This window comes from Tenrec ecaudatus, chromosome 1, assembly GCF_050624435.1.
Source record: "Tenrec ecaudatus isolate mTenEca1 chromosome 1, mTenEca1.hap1, whole genome shotgun sequence".
Classification (NCBI taxonomy): Eukaryota; Metazoa; Chordata; class Mammalia; order Afrosoricida; family Tenrecidae; genus Tenrec; species Tenrec ecaudatus.
Window position 1 is genome coordinate 312511736 of NC_134530.1, and position 19371 is coordinate 312531106.

Sequence of the window (19371 nt, forward strand, 5' to 3'; positions counted from 1 at the left end):
GCTATCCAAAGTATGTGAGATGAAGTCTCGTCATCCTTGCTTCTAAGGAACATTCTGGCTGTACTGCTTCTTCCAAGACGGATTTGTTTGTTCTTCTGGCAGTCCGTGGTACTTTCGATGTTCGCCATCTAAACCATAATTCAAATGCATCGATTCTTCTCCAGTCTTCACTATTCACTCTCCAACTGTTCATGCCAATGAGGCGATGGGACACATTGGTTTGGGCCAGGTGCGCCTTGGTCCTTAAAGTGACATCCTCACTCTTCAATACTTCAAAAAGGTCTTGGGAAGACTTAGCCAATGCAATGCATCACTGATTTCTTGACTGCTGTTTCCATTTTGGGGTCTATAAAGTAGCGGTATAAATAGAGTTCTTTGTATAAACAGACAACAGCTATATCAAGTGACAGTACCACACAAGGCCTTTCTTTCTCATCTCTCTTTATATAGAAACTCTATAGAGACCTGTTCCACACAAGAGCAACACTGACAGACGGGTTACACCTGTGCTTGAGGTGCATTGGCTCAGAATAAAACTCAGGTGTCTCTCACAGAGCTGAGAAAGTGCTCCTGACCTTGACCCAAGGTTGTTGTTCCTATTGTATGCTGTTGCGTGGGTTCCAACCCATAGTGACCTTAAAGGATGGGAGAACTAGCTCACAGGCTTTTCTAGACTGTACTCCTAGACAGGCCCTGTCTCCTGCAGAGCAGCTAGGGGTTAACTGTGAGCAGCCAAACATTTAACCATAGATGGTAGCAAGTGTTACATGGAGGATTCAAACTCGGGCCGACTGACCTAAGAACACATAGAGAAAGCTAAAAAGACAGGGGGTTATAAAAATGCCTGGGAAGAAATTGGAAGTTGACTCATCCTGAATCTAAGGCTGAGTATACCATAAAGACCTAGCCACAAGATTCGACTGTACAGGGCGCTAATCCGGGGAATAAAGGAAGTGGCTATTTCTGGAGAAGACAGATCCAGACAAAAACAGGGATGGAGGGGCAGTTAAACAGCATGGCTAGCACCACTCATTCAGCTCCGAGGACAGCCTGCATATGTCAGATGAAAAGACAGATGTCAGTCTCATCAACTCTCTGCAGCTAGAATACACCAACGGGACAATGCACAGGAAACTCGAAGTGACGAGTTGCTAATAGCTTCTCCTCTGCACCAGACGCTTTTGTTACCAAACAACACTGTGAAGACAGAGGAAAAAAATAAAAAGCAATTCCACCAACCTCCTGGACCCAAGTCATGCCTAGGAAAAAATAGCGAACAGAGAAGGTCAGCATGTTGCCCATAAAACGAACGAAATGTAAATGGTAGTGAGCAGCTATTCACACACCAGCCTTTTCTTTCTTCCCCCTAGAGATGTACGAGGGGGTACCAAAACAACAAACAAACAACCCAGGACCCCCCACCCAAAACTGTGTATTTAAAAAAAATTTTTTACACAACAACCTTATCACCTTCAAAGTACTCTCCATTACACTTAATATATTTATCAAATCTGCGATTCCATTCTTGGAAACAGTTTTCAAACTCCTCTGTTTGGATGGCTGACCGCACCACCCTCGCTTTCTTTTCTTTACCTCTTCCATATCGTCAGATCGCTGCTCTGTCATATCCCTCTTCATGTGTGGAAACAACAAGACATCGCATGGGGTGAGGTTAGGTGAGTAAGGTGAGGCATGCTGGTTTTAGCCCAAAAACTGTGTGAGCAGGTGCACTGTCGTGGTGGTAAAACCAATCCCCCATCTGCCACAAATCAAGAACTTTCTTGGTCACACACTGGTACACAACCTTTTCAGACCCTCTAAATACAAAGAATGATTAACAGTCTGACTTGATGGAATGAACTCCAAATACACTATGAGTCAACATTTTCATCATTTGGGGAAATTGATGGGTACCCAGAATGAGGTTTTGTTATCAATCGATACTTCACCTTTTTTGAAATGAGAAAACCATTCATACACTTGAGTTTTTCCCATAGTGCTGTCCTTGTAAGCTGTGTTCAACATGACAACAGTTTCTGCAGCATTTTTCTCACAAGCAGGAAACAAAATTTCACAGCTGCCCATTGTGCTCATAAAGCAGCCTTCACACACACACAAAAAAAACAAAAACCAAGGTTTAATGCCCTGGTTTCACGATAAAAATTCATGGTGACCAAAGAGAACCTTCCCAGGCGACACCACTAGGTGCACTAAACTCAAAGCAAGTTGCTCAGTGCTTACCTAATGGGAAAAATGTGTACTACAAAGCTATTACTGTTTTTTTTTTGGGGGGGGGTTACCACCTTGTAAAGTGTTGACTCGGAAACAGCTTCTAGAACTTACCAATTAATTCACAAACAATTAACTTTGGTGCACCCTTATGCACTACACGCAGCTACCACCTGTCCGTCAGTGGAGGCATGAGAGTCACTGTGATGCTGAGCAGATTTCAGCAGAGCTTTCTAAGAGCAGGAAGAAAGGCCTGTTCTGGTCTACCTGCAAAAATCAGCTGGTGGGGGAGGGGTGGTGGGGGAGGGGAAATGCTGTGGCTCCCCATGGTGTGTTCTTCAACAGATCATTGAGACAGTGAAAGGCAAGGCAGCATTCTGTTTGGTTATGCATAGGATCACTGTACAGTGAGGACGGACTTACAGCAGCTAACAAGCACAGAAAGTTTGAGAAGCAGGGGACACCACGAGACTTCCATGGAAACATACAGACAAGCCCGCTGAGTATCTGAAGTCTTGCTCTGCTGGCTGGCTTGATTTTTATAACGATTACAAGCAGTGGTCGGAGTGGTACAAAACGTCTCCACTGCTGTCCCCACAGGGTGGGTTAAGATTTGAAACACGGGCGCACGGCAATTGAAAACCCAAAACAAAGGAACGTTGTCCAAGATTCAGCAAGAAAACAAGTCACGGTGTTTTTCTCCCTAACCTTCGGTCTCATTGTGCTCATGGCTGTGAGTTACGACATAATCACCAGTCACCGGTGACAGTGACAAATGATCTGGGACAAACTCATTCAGGACAGTGCCTACTGATGAGACCTTACCTAAGCCCCCGGGTGGTGCAGACTGGGACCAGGCGCATCTGCTAACTGAACAGTTGGAGGTTCACATCCACCCAGAGGCACCACCGAAGGCAATCCTGGCAATCTGCTTCTGAAAAATAAGTCCCGGAAAAGCCCGCAGGCACACAGGGAGTCACCATGATTTGAATCATCACCTCAGCGGCAACTGGCTTTAAGCACCCTTGACTTCTACACAACCTATTTACAGCTGGGCATCATTCGGGAACAAGGATGTGGCTGGGCCCGCTGGGGCAGAAGAGTCTGGACTGAAAGAAACGAGAGGCTGTCTTGGAAAACCCCAACAAAGCCTCTGAAACTTCAGCAACTTCCCCACCTCTGAGGGTCCTGGTTTCCCTTGATGTTCCACGAAGCGCCTAAGTGCACAGCCCTGGAGGTGACAGCAGTCCTGCGTGCTTGTTTCCTAAGGCAGCTTGCCAGAAGATAACACCTCGTCTTCCCCTTCCCCCTTGCGTGCTGATCTTGAGTCACAAGCAACTGGACGCCACTCAGAAGGAGAGAATCAGGAGAGGAGGAAGACAAGGGGGGATAGAAGCAAAGACTACTCTGCAGCCATGGGCAGAGAGCCTAAAACCAGTGGATTTAAGAGGGTTACTGGAAATTGTAACCAAAGGTTTCAAAGGTTCCTGGGAAAACTGGAATTAAAGATAATGGCATTTCCCCCATGAACATTTAGAAGGCCCCTCATGCAGATGATCCAAAATGCCTTCAATATTGTCTAAAGAAGAAAAGTATTGTCTTCTTTCATCAAGATACTAAATTATCTTTTAAGTCAGAGCACTAACTCTGCATACATATGGGCGTAGGGTTCTTGTAACTGCAGTTCCTCTATTATAAATGTCATGTGCCTTATCATTTCCCACCCCAATCAACAGCCATTTATCAAGGCAGTTAGAGACCCAAGGCAGAAAAGTCCCATGACAAGGGCAAAGATCTAAATTGTAGATATCAGTCTCAGAGCAGCTAGGATTAAAATAAAATAAACTCCCTGTCACCGAGTCCATACCAACTCAGAGTGACCCATAGGGAAGGGCAGAACTGCAACAGTGGGCTTCCAAGACTGTAACTCTTTGCAGGAGTAGAAAGCTTCTCACCTTTCTTCAGCAGAGCTCTGGGCAGCTTTGAACAGCTGACCTTACTGTTAGCAGCCCAACATGTAACCAGTGCAATACCAGAGCTCATCACCAGCTAGGATACAGCTATGGAAAACACTCTGGCCCACAGAATGCAGCCACCACTAAACACAAGAGGCCCAGGGCTGCTCCTTCTGGGTGAGAGCAATCTGTGGCTGTTAGGGAGTATCATCAAGTCCATGTTCAACTCCATTATCAATTCATAATTGCCCCATGTGACAGAGTAGAACTGTCACATGGGAACGATTAAGGAAGCCCACAGAAGTAAAGTGCTTGAATTATGGTGCTGGCAAAGAACACTGAGAAGGGCCATGGACAGCCAGACAAACAAACAAGTCTGTCTTGAATGAAATACAGCCCAAAGAATGCTCCTTAGAAAGGAGGCTGGGCAACACGCCGTCTCGCATATTCTGAGCACGCTATCAGGAAAGACCGGTCCTTGGAAAAGGACACCGTGCTGGGTAACATGGAAGGGCAGTGAAAAAGAGCAAGACCATCCAGCGATGGAGTGACATGGTGGCTGCAATAACGGATTCAAAGATGACCATGACCATGAGAATGGCGCCGTGTTGGGCAGGGTCTTGTCCGGCTGTGCATATGGTTACGCTACCAATCTTCCAATGAACAGATGAGCACTTAACCACTGCACCACCAGGGCTCCTTAACATAACCCACCGGGCCCTAAACTGTACGCAAGGTTTTTTTCTCAATGGCTACGGTCCAACACGTACTGGTGTGTAAAGAGAACCAGCCACTCTGCCGGTTAATTTTTTTTTTAGACAATAAAATTGATGAGGTGGGGGAATTACAATCCATTGAGACTTCCTGAATAACAACCAGGTCAAAAACGTATCATTCAAAATGACTGTCAGGCTGCAATACAACTTCCAGGAATCTAGCCAGGAGAAACAAATAGGACAGCGCTTCTCAACCTGTGGGTCGCCATTCATAACAGTAGCCAAATGACAGTGATGAAGTAGCAACGAAAGTGATTTTATGGTTGGGGGGGGGGTCACCACAACATGAGGAACTGTATGAAAGGGCCGCGGCACTAAGAAGGTTGAGAACCACTGAAACAGGAAGATGTGCATGCTTATTAAAGCAAAGTAGTGGAAATAACCTACGTATGTGACAATAAGGACTTGGTCGGATGAATAAGGACACGGGGTGTAGTGGACTCTAGTGGGAAGCACAGAGGTAAAAACGCAGTGACATGCAAAGCGCTGAACGGGCAGTAGGAACAGTTGCAAATTATAAAACCGCATATGCAGGATTCTATTGTTGAAATATGTTTACGTTACATTATAGACTCGTTTCCATTACATTGTATTTGCATGAAATGTGGAAAATATGTATCCATATTTGTGCAACGGCTACATGTAAATGGTAGGATTCTATGACCCAACTGTATTTTATAGACATTCGGGAGACCTGGTCCTGCTGTTGGAAAAGCACTGGACTGCTAACAAGATCTGCAGTTCACGCCCACCAGCCACTTCAAAGGAGAATCATGAGGCTCTCTGCTCCCATAAAGCGGCCTTGAAACTCTTATGCAGTGTGGCCATTAGTTGGAGTTGACTCACTGACAAGCAATTTGTGTGTGTGTGTGTGTGTGTGTGTTGGTTCTTTTGTTGTTGTTGCTTTAGTTTGACAGATTATTTTTAGTACTATAAAGAGCACGATTATTTATACAACATATAGAACAACGAAATTTTTCAACGCCCAAGCAATATGTAGCTGGGATTCTTCACCATGCAAACCTCACCCAGATCAAACCACAGCTCCCTTCTGAGAGCACCACCCGCAGAAGCCTCTCTATAGGGCTAAAGGAAGCTCTGGAATTCAGCACAGCAGTACATACCCAACACTTAATCACATCACGCCAGAGCGCCTGCAGAGCAGAAGGCTTGCTTGCTGACAAAGCATGGTGTAGCCAAAGCAAAGTGATGAGACCAGCGAAGAATCTGAAAACAAGGGCTGAGATTCCAGGAAGAGGATGTATTTGGCCCGAGGGTTCTAAGACCAAGGGAACACACAATGACTGTCCTCAACCACAGAGCAAAACTGTCCCCAGACATTCCAGAAGACAAAAAGGAAAAAGAAAACAACACACAACACCACCATCAGGTTGAGTGTACAAACGTAAAAGGCAACGATTCTATCGGCTTCTCTGCAGCCCTGACCTCCTTCCAAGATTGTACCACTACCCACCTTGCAGCTAGTAGTATTTGCACGACTCCCAGACTCCCAGAGAAGCCTACTGTTGCAGTTCATTGCCATGACATTGGCTCTGACTCATAACAGGACATGCTGCCCTGAAACTAAGTCCCCAAAAAATAAACCCACTTGCATTAAGTTGAACCCAACTCACAGTGACCCTACACGGAGAGTTTCTGAAATGCTAAGTCTTTAAGAGAGCAGACAGGCCAGTTTTTACCACTCAGCGGCTGGTGGGTTTAAACCATCCACTTTCCGGTTGGTAGCTCAACATCTAACCCACAGCACAGCCAGGGTTTCTTTGCTAAGGTGAAATAAATGGGAAGGTGTTACTAAGAAGCAGATTCCGGTCCAAACCAAGAAGGAGCACATTTCCCATACCTGGAAACATAGTAGCTTAGGTGGCCAACTATCTAGGGATTCCACAGAAGAAATTTCTCACAAGCTAGGGTACATACATAGCCAGTCCTCCAACCCCAAGACCTCTCTAGAAGTAGTCGATGAGGGGGAGGTATGAACAAACATCCGGGACCTGCTTAGATCAATATGTCTAAAGGTCCCTAAGTGCCTCCCAAGAACACAGGCTCCGGGAAACGGGCATTGCCGTGCCTCCTTAGGAAGAACCGAACTCATTCACCTTCAGCCCCTGCAGCTGGCTGGAGGTGCTGAAGGTATTTGTATATCCTGCTTGCTTCCTTCCTCTAAAACAGTGGTTCTCAACCTTTCCTAATGCCGCGACCCTTGAATACCTCCTGTTGCCGTGACCTCCAACCATACAATTATTTTCGTTGCTATTTCATCACTGTCATTTTGCTACTGTTATGAATCAGGCGACTGCCATGAAAGGGTCATTCGACCCTCACAAAGGGATCGCGACCCCCCCAGGTTGTGAACCACTGCTCTAAAAGGAAATTGAGTGCACCTGCCAAAGAGACTAAAACAGCTGCTAGCCAAGATTCACCGAGAGATGAGGCTTTCCAAAAAGAAAAACTCACTCCCAAGAAACAAAGACAAGGGAAGGGACCTAGACCCTGAGTGTGAGCAGACTGTTGCAACGGCTGCTAATGAGCCACAGGTGGGTTGAGGTGACTTGGGTGCTGGCTATGACGTTGGATGTGTCACGGGGAGTTCAAACACCAGCAACAGCCGCCCCTCAGGGGCAAGTTCCAACAGAGCTTTCAGACTAAAGCAGAGTAGAAAGAAAGGGCTGGTCATCTCTTTTTGAAACATTCCCAAATGCAAACCTGTCCCATGGCCCAACTTGTTTTCTCTGGGCATGTCAGAGAGGAGGATTATCGCTGGGGAAAGACATCCTGTTTGGTGAAGCAGAGAGACCCCCAGGGAGACGCACTGGCAAAAGAGTGCTAACCACCGCCTCGAACACACTGGCAGTCATGAGGATAAGGCAAGAGCAGGCAACCTTTCACTCTACTGTCCATGTGGGCACCATAAGCCAGAGTCCACTAAGAAGCAACAGTTACACATATAGAGACACCCTTTACCCCGAACATCCTCCTCTGCCCTGCCTCCTGAGAGAAGCCTTTCCTCAAGGGTAGGAGAAAGTGTTACACCCGGAGAGAATGATAGGGCATGGGAAGTAGTAGGTGCTTCACAAAGTTTATAGAAAAATGGAGTTAAAATATAATGGAATTTGTCCAGGAATGTTTTGAATCATATATATATATATCCAAATACATAAGCTCTACTAAAAGACAACAGGTATCTAAAATTCATTTGCATCAAATTTATTTATCTATTTGCATCAAATTTATTTGCATTTCCCAACTACTTTAACAATACTGGTTAACAGTGTTCCCAAAGAAATGAAACAAAGATGTGGCAGTAATTTTTTCCAAAGTTTACCGTGTTGATGTCTCTGTATGCATTCACAATTTTAAAATTAGGGGGGAAGCAACAGAATTCTTCTTATTCATTCCATCCTTTGATTAGATGTTGAAGTCCAATCCCCACAATGCCCCTTTCATATTTCTCCCATACTCCCTTTTCGCTCTCTTGCCTCCTTCCCCTCTGCCCTAGTTCAAGGGCAGCTTAATCCCAGAGGCTGGAAAAAGAATCTCTTTTTAAGAACAATGGTAAGTTACACCAAGGCTGATGTATGTTCGACAGCTTCCTTACCCACCGTCATTTGACTCGCAGAAGAAACTAGGGCAGTTGCAGACAAGGAGAGAGTAGAATGTAAATGCGCTCAGGTAACAAGTTCAAGTTGGCAAGAACCGCCTCTTAGAAATGTCTGCTTGGGGCCAGAGCCACCCCACAAGCCTCTATCCATCGGTCAAAGTAAATGGAAGTAGCTCTTTATTTTTCATCTATTTCAAATTACATTCTGAAGCCTTCTAATAGAATTTCTTTTATTCTGAATTTCCCAAAACTATGGGCAACACCTGCTGTCTGATTCTCGCTCCTGAAGGCCGGCTCTGTGCTGTGTCTTCTAAAGCTCATTTTTCTAGAACCATGTAACTTCACCCAGGTGCTATGAAAACGGCCTGTGCACGGAATTGTAAGTGATCCCCAAAAGCGGAGACTCCAAATGGTGCCACAAAGGGAACTGTTCAGATTACCCACCAACGGGCACAAGAGCCTCCCGCAGAGAGACGGGAAACCCGCGGGCACAGAAAAGGATTCTCCAGCAGCATTTCAAAAGAAAAAAAAAAAGCACTCTGTAAACATTTTCTTGCCTTTCATTCTTGAATCTATTTTAGCTACTATAACAAACACCCCCACACACTACACGCAAATGTGTTGCCAAGAACTTAGCACATTGGAGATCACCACTAACTAGGAGAGTAAGCGATACTAGCAGAATAACCCACTTTACTGTGGCAATCAGAAGAAGTTCCCTTGCCATCTTGATTGGGAACCCTAATGGCATAGTGATTATGAACTGGGCTGAGATCCACAAGGTCAAGTCCTTTGAAGCCATCAGTGGCTCTCCAGGTGAAAAACAGGCTTTCTACTCCTGTGAGTCTCAGAAATGCATGGGACAGTTTTTCCCTGTCCTGAAGAGGCACTGTGTGTTGGCATCAACTTGATGGCAATGAGTTAGTTTGGGGTTGTTTTCTTTTTTTGGGGGGGGGGGGCATCTTTATTTACCTTGAAAGCAGCCTGTGATTTCAAGACTGTCCACTGTGACAACTGTGATGTCTGTAGGACTTAATGGGTGCCTCCGGAGTACCTTAATACCCTGCACCCAAAACAAAGCCCTTTCTCCCTCAGTTCTAATCTTTGGTGTTGATCACGAGTATCACTGAAATCACTGATTGGGTTTACCTTTGGATTTAACCAGGAACTTGGCAAATTAGATGGTGACTCCTAAAATCATCTTTTAATCTATTTTACTTGGGAAGGATCCATGTACAACATTGTTTGATAAGGGTACTGCAGCTTTAAAAGGGTGGGGGATAGACTGGAAACCATTGGCTGAGGTTGTTGCTTGAATGTAGTAGCTGCATGACATGAATTCCAGAGTGGCTGTTTGTGCGACAAGTGTACATGCCGCAGGTTGTGCTGCGGAATCAAGTTAGTGATTAGAGACCAGGAAATTAGAGAAGCATTAAACAAACGGGACACACACACACACGCACGCACAAATGGGCCTGACCTATTGCAAAAGGGCGACGATTTCCACATCAGAGAATGTCTGAAATGGAAAACAAGTCATGATTAATTAAGTAGACCAGAGGTTTACAAAACTGGGTGTTTCCCTTCTCTTTTCAAATTTTTGTTTGTTTTGTTATAATAAAGCGGTGGTAGTAGGATTTCTCAGTGGAAGGAGAAGAAGCACTCCTTCCAGAAAATGTTAGCGATCCATGTTATCCACACTACCACAGGACCTTTGCATTTCAAGATGTCTTAAAGTTACCTTACAACCATTCCAATCAAGCCTTTGAGGGTGCTCAAAGGCACAAATGAATAGCCAAGTGAAAGGTACGCATGCTAAAGGGATTTCAGGTAAAAGTTTCAAAAGAAGCAGATAAGCAGGAGTATAGTTGTAAAGAAAGTTCCAATTTGCCTGCACTTCCCCTTACCTGCTAAATCTCTAAGAAAAGGTTACTTCTGACCCACTTTTATTAAGAGACAGAAGAACCAAAAGGTTAGCAAAGATGATGTGCCCCCAAATTCCAAAGTCAAACATTAAGCAAGAAAGGTGACTCCACCATCAGTGACAGCTACGTGGAAAAAGAAAGAAAACAACAGATGCCGGAGAGGCTGTCGAGAGATCAGACGCTGCTGGTGGAACTGTCCAAAGGTGCACCCACGGGGGAAAGAGGTATGGGGCCATTTCAAACAACGGAATAGAAATCCCATCTGGCTCAGCAATCCCCTGAAGAAACAAGAGTCACACCATGAACAGACATGTGCACATCCATGTCCATCACAGTACTGTCTACAGTAGCAAGAAGACAGAAGCCACCTAAATGCCCACGGGTGCAGGAAAGGATACAGAACAGGGGTAAATAGATACCGTGGAATACTATGTAACCACAAAGCATCTCACGACATGGAGAACATTAGGCTGGGTGAAATCAATCAATCACAAAAGGAACAATGTTGCAAGAGACCTCTGCTACAATGATACAGAAATCTACAAAATCATTGTCTTACCAAAGGTAACAGACTTTGATGGCGACCAAGCCAGGGAGAGGAAAGGGGGAAACATGAAGCAGGTGGGAAACAGAGACAGGTATTAACTTGGGTAAAAAGGAAGAGAGAGAAGGAAAGTCAAGGTGGGATGGAGGGGGGGCGGGGACAAGCTGGGGAAACTGGGAAGGCTACTGAAAAGTTTGATGAGTAATTGAATAATGGAAGTTGTTGAAATCAAAATTAATGTGAAATGGAAACTCTACTATATATATATATATATATAAAACCAAGAATGGACCTTTCACAAACTTCTGAACCACCATCCTAAAAAGAACAGGGTGGGGGGGGTGCTTTCTCCTTCCCAGATGAGCAATAGCAGGTGTGTGGGTGGGATGAGGTCACCAGGGACCTTGTCCCTTCCTGACTATTTTTCTTTCATCCATTCATCTGCAAAGAGGAAAGAAGTTCAGCCCATAACAAATGCCGCCAAGGGCTTGGAGAAATGGGATCACTCTACATTGCTGGAAGGGCTATATAATGCCACAGGGACACTAGAAAATTGGTGATTTCTTATAAACCCGGACATGTGATTCCACTGCATAATCCAGCAGTTGCACTCCAGGGGGCTTATCCCAGGGAGAGGGAGGAGAGTTCAGCTTTAAGCAGAAGTCAGGGGGAAAGAGGGGAAGCAGGTTAATAAGGGCAAGCGAAGTACTCTTAGGAAACACTTAACTGCCCCAATATCAAAATCTGGACTGAGATACTATTCTACAATTTTGCAAGATGATGCTTATGGGGGGGACCTGGATAGAGTACAAGGGATCTCTGTACGATTTCTTATAAGTACAGGTGAATCTGCCATCATTTCAAAATGAAAAGCTTAGTTGTTGCTTTTTAAACATTCATAAATCAAAACAGCTAGCATCCCTGTATCACACACACACACACACACACACACACACACACACACACACACACACAGCGACTTTGTCCATCCCAACTCACAGCGACTCTAAAGGACAAAAGAGAATGATTCCTTAGGGTTGTCTACACTGCAAATCTTTATGGGAATGGACCACCTCATCTTTCTCCCACAGAGAGGCAGGTGGGTTTGAACTGCCAACTTTACAGTTAGCAACCCAACAGTTAACACCCTGAATTGCCAGGGCTCCTTTTAAAAAAATAAAAATAAAAATGCAGATGCTTCAAACATTGGATAAAATCCAATTAGCAACACAGAGGGGGTAATTCAAGTCTAAGAAACACAAAATTCCTCCCTCACAGTATCCCTTTAAAACAACAGACTGCTGAGAGAAAGGTGTTCCAGCAGAACCGCCCAAACTGATTTATTCTAAGGCCTCCTTTTTAAGAAAAGAAAATTGTATGAATGGTGTATGCTTCCACTGCCCCTTATTTTTATTCAGTGGACCCTAATTTACCTGAGGCGACTACCACACCCCCACTGGATTGATCCATCTCCTTCCCAGGAGATGTCAACCACTCTGGGAGGCACTGTGTTACAGTAATAGATGATACACCTGCACAGGATCTTCCCACCAGGCCTAGGGGACTGGTCCCCAGGAGAACATTCCTATTGATGGACAGCATGTTGTGGTTATGCATTGGGTTCCTAACCACAAGGTAAGCAGGTCAAAACCATCAGCTGTACCCCAGGAGAAATAGGATTTCTACTCCCATAAAGAGTTAGACTTGGAAACTGACAGGGGCAATTCTGCCAAGTGCTATAGGGTTTCCATGAGTCAGAATTGACCAGAGGGCAGTTAAGTCTGGCTTGGGTTGAAGAGACATCGGTTCTGTCCTACCCATAATTCCCAGCCATTGGCTAGTAGGGTCTATGGCCAAATAAGTTTGGGAAAGGCATCGTGCACAATTCCATTCTTAGAAATGTACAATTAGTCTATGAATAGCTGTGAAAAATCCTCTAGTAGAGCAAATGGATTTATTGTTAACCTCCCCATCATCATACTTAGTTGATCAGGGTATATTCTAGCCTTCTAATTGACTTCCTGTGACCAGGACACACCTTGAAAATCCCCAATCTAATGCAAAGAAATATGCCACAAGTGGCCCGTGGTAAACCTTATTTTTGTGCTAAATTGACTGCAGACCCTCAGGAATGGCAGTAAGTATTTGAACAGGTTGGACATCTCTGCACCACTAATGACGTAAGACCCTTTGGTTCCTCCTGCTGTAGCATGTGTTGGCTGTTTGCCAAGTGCTAGGGTATACCATATTGGTGCTTCAGTGATAGAATTCTTACCTTCCATGTGTGAGACGTGGGTTCAATTCTTAACCAGTCTGCCTCCTCCACAGCCACCACCTACTCATTGAGGACAGGCTTTTGTGTTACTACATTGCTAAATACATTTCAGCAGAGCTTCCAGCCAATAAAAACCCGCTGGATGATCACGGAGAACCAATCACAGTGATGGCTCAGACCAGACAGTGTTTTGCTCCATGATGCATGGGTTGCCAACAATCAAGGCCTATGGAGGGCAGCTAACAATCACACAACAGGTTTGGGGCTCAAAGCCTTTGAATAGCACCCACTTTAACTTTCAATACAACTGGGAAATAATATATGACCTCTTTCCCATGAGAGAAGGGAACTGAGACTTTGAATCCTTATTAAAAGTGGCAGTGCTGCAATTTGAACCATGTATGTCTCCAAAGTCCACACTGAGCACCACTGCTTCCCTAGCGGAGGATGGATAAAGTTCATGTGCAAGCACACAAAACAGGAGACTTGTTTAACTAGCCCCAAACTCCACCTGACACCCCACCTGAAAGGATGGAGTTGGGCTTTATCCATGGCCATTCCCCACCTTATACCCCTGGCTCCGGCTATATTTAGTCTATTTCTCTGGCATGCTGAAGTATCTCTGGCTTCCAGATCTCTGAACATTCTGTTCCCCCTGACCAACTCTCCTTCCTTGGCTAACTGCTTCTCATCCAACAAGTATCAGGGTAGACATTTTTCCTCCTGGAAGTCCTTCCTGGATTACCCCTGGAAGCTCCTCTGTCCTCCCACATCCCACTCACAGCACATCTCAAGCCGCTGCCTGTCGATGTGTCGATCACTCCAGCCAGGTGAGAACTCTGAGTCACATGAAGTCAGAGACAGTGTCTGTCTGGAATGGACCAATCCATCACCCGAAAGAAACAAGGGCAGGGAGCCTTATCCTTCTTAGGTTCACATCTCCCGAGTCATAGGTTGGCAGTTTGCAGCCAGTGAACAAGGATGATGGTTAAGGACATAGGCTCTGCGTGAACCCGATCGGAACTCAAATTCTCCAGCCGAGCCACTAACTAGCTGGATGACCTGAAGCAAAGTACTGTAGCTTCTTTGAATTTCAGTTTCCTCATCATGAAAATGGTGATATTGAAAATGCCTACCTGGAAGCATGGAAGGAGCCCTGGTGGCTTGGTGGGTCATCACTGGGTTGCCCAGCAGTTCAAACCCACCAGCCGCTCCAAGGGAGAGTTAGTCTTGGAAACCCTCTAGAGCAGTTCTTAACCTGTGGGTCGCGACCCCTTTGGGGGGGGCCAAACAACCCTTTCACAGGGGTCGCCCGATTCATCACAGTAGCAAAATTACAATGATGAAGTAGCAATGAAAATACTGTTATGGTTCGGAGGGCAGGGATAGTCACCACCACATGAGGAACTGTATGAAAGGGTCGCAGTATTAGGAAGGTTGAGAACCCCTGCTCTATAGGTTTTGAGTCGGAACTGACTTGATGGCAGCCAGTGTGTGAGTGAGTGTCCTCAAGGCTGGTGGGGAGGACCAGGTGAGTTTTTCCATACGTAAGTGCTCAGTTGCTAATCAAAAGGCTGGCCGTTCGAATCCACCCAGAAGCACCTCAGAAGAAAGACGTGGCAACCTACTTCCAAATATTCATAGTTATTGAAAATGGTAGGGATCTCAGTTCCCAGAAGGAATCAGAATTAATGCAGCAGTTACTAGTTTTGTTTTGTTGGGTGTTTGGGTTTTTGTTGTTGTTGTTGTTTGCTTTTTGAATGATCACAAAAGAAGAAAGATGAAGCCAACGAGGAAGATGGAAATAGCATGCAGTCTCGGTGTGTTTAAAGATGGGACCAGAAAGCACAGATTGTACCTCTACTTTTATAAGGGAGGAAGCACTGGAGGAAAGGAACAAGAGGGAACCCTTCCAGGGAAGCTTTCTGGATGTAGGCTGCCACAGCTTTCTCCTCAGGAACAGCTGATATGTGTGACCCTGACCTTCCAGTCAGCAGCCGAGCCTTTGCCACACCACACACAGCCATCCAGTTAACGGCACCTGACAAAGCAGTGCAAAACCGCACTGCGAGTACTACACCAATTCACAGAGAGCCATTTGAGTGGCCCAACCACTCCGACCAAGTTGAAAATGCAGATTCTAAAGATACCCCAATGTTTGGATTAAACAACCCCACCCCTCCGAATTGAAAAACTCTAAAACCAACAACTCAAAGAAGGTTAATTCTCATATTCTCTTGCTGAAACCTGAAGCCTGTTGGGAAAGCCAGACCTCGAGTATTTCCACTAGCAATTCCTGCCCATGCAAGTTACAGCCTGGACAAGTTTACAGCAAGCTCCAAGAAACTGCCCAGATGCTAGATCTGGGGAGACAGGTTCTTCATTTCAAATGCATGTGTTTGGGCTACAACTTAAGTGACTCCAGCCAGTGTGAAGAGGAACCTTACCATCAATGAATAACCGAACTATTTTTAAATGGTGCTTTTTCATATTATACACTGAAATGTGTCTTTGAAAAAATGAACACGGCAAATTCTAGTCTTGACCAGGGTTTCTCCTCAGTGTGATGAATAGTGTCCACCCAAAATGGTGTCACGTACCATTTGCTAGAAGGTCACAGCAAACACTGCTTCTAATATTTACACAAATGTCAAGTTTAGGTCCATCCCCTGAAGTTAACTACATGAAGACTTTAACTATAGGTGAATAAAACAGACAAAGGAAAAAAATTCTTCTCTCTACTCAATCACCTCCAATCCCAAGGTTTAACAACATCAAATAGAACATTTTTAAAAGGTTGATCTTTATCAAAGCTAAAGAAAACAGAACGGTGATGCCAGTCACTTTGCCTTTTGATAAACTCACTGTCCACACTCGAGGATAAGCCAAGGCACCTAATTTTACCACAAAAAAATGGGGGGGGGGGGGCTTTTTCAGCATTAAAAAGTGTACTGAAAAAACTCAGCCTGATACACGGTAAGTATGCAGATCCACACAAGCACATTTTGTTGCAAGGCAAAAGTCATTTATGTCTTCCCTCTTCAATGCCTTGATCATCCTGACCTGTCTACCTGTCTACAGATCGCAGACAAGTAAGAGTCATCCATCAAGGGCACAGTCCCTTACTTAGATCTTCCAGGAGAGGCAAGAATATACCCCCAGAGTTAGGAATTTTAAAAGACAGCCAAGACTGAAATTTTCCCGGAAGAAAAAGAAAAAATCAGATATTATCATAACTCAAAATTCAGATTAATTCTGACTCAAAGCGACCCTGTAGGACAGAACAGAACTGCCTGTGGGTTTCTTTCTTTTTTTTTTAAATCATTTTATCAGGGGCTCATACAATTCTTATCACAATCCACACATACATCATTGTGTCAAGCACATTTGTACATTTGTTGCCATCATCATTCTCAAAATGTTCGTTCTACTTGAGCCCTTGATATCAGCTCCTCATTTTCGAACCCTCCCTCCCCACGCACCCCTCCCTCCCTCCCTCATGAACCCTTCATCATTCATAAATTGTTATTATTTTGTCATATCTTACACTGTCCGACATCTCCCCTCGCCCACTTCTCTGTTGTCCATCCCCCAGGGAGGAGGTTATACGTAGATTCTTATAATAGATTCCCCCTTTCCACCCCACATTCCCTCCACCCTCCAGGAATCTTCACTTTCACCACTGGTCCTGAAGGGATCATCTGACCTGGATTCCCTGTGTTTCCAATTGCTATCTGTACCAGTGTACATCCTCTGGTCTAGCCAGGGATTTGTAAGGTAGACTTGGGATCATGATAGTGGGGGGAGGAAGCACTTAAGAACTAGAGGAAAGTTATGTTTCATTGTTGTTACCCTGCACCCTGACTGGCTCATCTCCTCCCCACAACCCTTCAGTAAGGGGGTATCCAGTTGCCTACTGATATGCTGCCTGTAGGTTTCTGATGCTGTAAATTTTTATGGGAGTAGAAAGCCTCATCTTTCTCCCACGGAGCAGACGGTGGTTTTAAGGTAAGCAGCCCAATGTGTAACCTGCTATACCACCTGGGAACTTTCAAATTCTGTGGCAATGTCAATCACAGAATGTACATCTGTACAAGGAGGATTCAAAAGTTCATGGAAAAATGTTTCCATGAACTTTTTGACCCAACCCACTACCATCAAATCAATTCTGACTCAATGAGAGCCTCTATCAGGTGGCTAAAATTGTATGTCTTCTTTTTTTCTTGAGGGGAGTGGAATTACAAAGAGCCTCATCTTTCTTCAGCAGAGCAGCTGGTGGGTTTGAACCAGCAACCAGGAGGTTAGCAGTCCAACCAAATGCTGGGGCCCTTAAACTTTCTTAAGTCCTCTTGCATTAAAAATAGTTTCAATGGTGCCTGCTTCAGATTTATTTTAAAATAATCTTAGGCAGGGCAGGAAATATGGAGACGGCAGGCCAAACAACACCCGTACAACGTTGAAAATGATGGCATGACGGAGCAGGTTCAACATCGCTCTTGACTTTCGTGTTCAAAATTTTCTATGATAGAGAGTTAGACGGAATAGTCTCTCCAGCACCACACAAACAGGAGGTATACAAGTCAGGTTCCCCGCACTCTCAGTCTGGTTGTTTTGGGGAGCTGCCACCAAGCTGGCTTCGAAGTCAAGGGGACCTCATATACAGTGGATCTGTCCCACCCTTTGATTAATTGTGGTTAGGGTTGTTGTGACCTATTGGGTTCTGTGTCTTAGCTCTTGGTTGTGGATGGGGCGAAGGTTTCCAGTGCAGATCTGTTTTCCATTCCCAATTTGTACGCAATGTGTGTCATCTCATTCACTGCATCCTCCCAATACTACATCGCCCACCTGCATTCCCATTCCACTGTCTCCTTTCTTTCCTCATCCTACTGATCTGTCCTGGGTAGATGGCACCCCTTTGATCACAAATGGTTGATTATTCTAATGGGTGCATACCGCCCTGTTACTCTTCCCCTTATAGACCTAGCTATTACTTGGTGAAAACCAAACCAGGGGGTAAGTCTATTTCCAGACCTGAAGGGCAACTAGTTTGAGGGTGATAGTTTCTGGGGTTCCACAACCCAGAGGTTTTAATTAGTGGGTTGTCAAAAGTAGCTCACCAGGCCTTTCTTCCTAGTCTATCTTCGTGTGAGAGCTCCATTTCAATCTGTTCACCATCAAAGCAACAAGCAAGACTCAGCGGGTAACCCCAACCTAAAACCAGTCAAACCCAATGACATCAAGTTGATTGCCACTCACAGCCACCCCCACCACAGAGCACGGCTGCTCCCTAGGGTCTCTGAGACTAGCAATCTTTATAGGAGCAGAGAGCATCATTTTTAACCCATGTGGCGCATCTTGTGGATTCAAACTAGTGACCTTGCGAATAAAAACCCAACTCATATAACCCACTTTACCAGTGGTTCTCTCAACCTTCCTGATGTCAGGAACCTTTAATACAGTTCCTCATGTTGTGGGGACTCCGCCAGCCACAAAATTATTTTCATTGCTACTTCATAACTGCAATTTTGCTACTGCTATGTATTGGGTGATCCCTGTGAAAGGGTCTTCAACCCCCAAAGGGGTCGCGACCCACAGGTGGAGAACTGCTGCACTACACCATCAGAGTTCCAATCTCAACCTAGAGATACGTTGTTGCTATTGAGATGCTTCCAACCCAGCAACCATGTACAGATTATTGTTGTTGTTAGGTCGCTGTTGTTGTTGTTAGGTGCCATCGAGTTGCTTCCAACTCAGCAACCATGTACACAACAATAGAAAACACTGCCCGGTCCACTACATGCCACAAAAGGTCTTTCATCTCTCTACAGGTACGGCGCAGTCACTGACAACTCCACAAACACTGTGTGCCCAGTATTTCAGCTCCACAGCTCACTTCTTACAAGCTGAACCTCAAGTTAGTGTGTACTGAACAGATACTGCCTGCAGGAGCCGTTTCACTCAGAAACCCCAGAAATCGATGTAAAATATAAAATGCCCGGCTCAGACGGTCAGCTCACCACCCAAAAGATGAGAGGAGAACCCTTGAGG

General features: G+C 45.1%; 1 protein-coding gene across 1 annotated transcript in view; it reads right to left on the reverse strand.

Moving 5' to 3' along the window:
• CARMIL1 (capping protein regulator and myosin 1 linker 1) overlaps positions 1 to 19371 on the reverse strand; it is a 396892-nt gene that overhangs the window by 371911 nt on the left and 5610 nt on the right. The window lies entirely within an intron of this gene.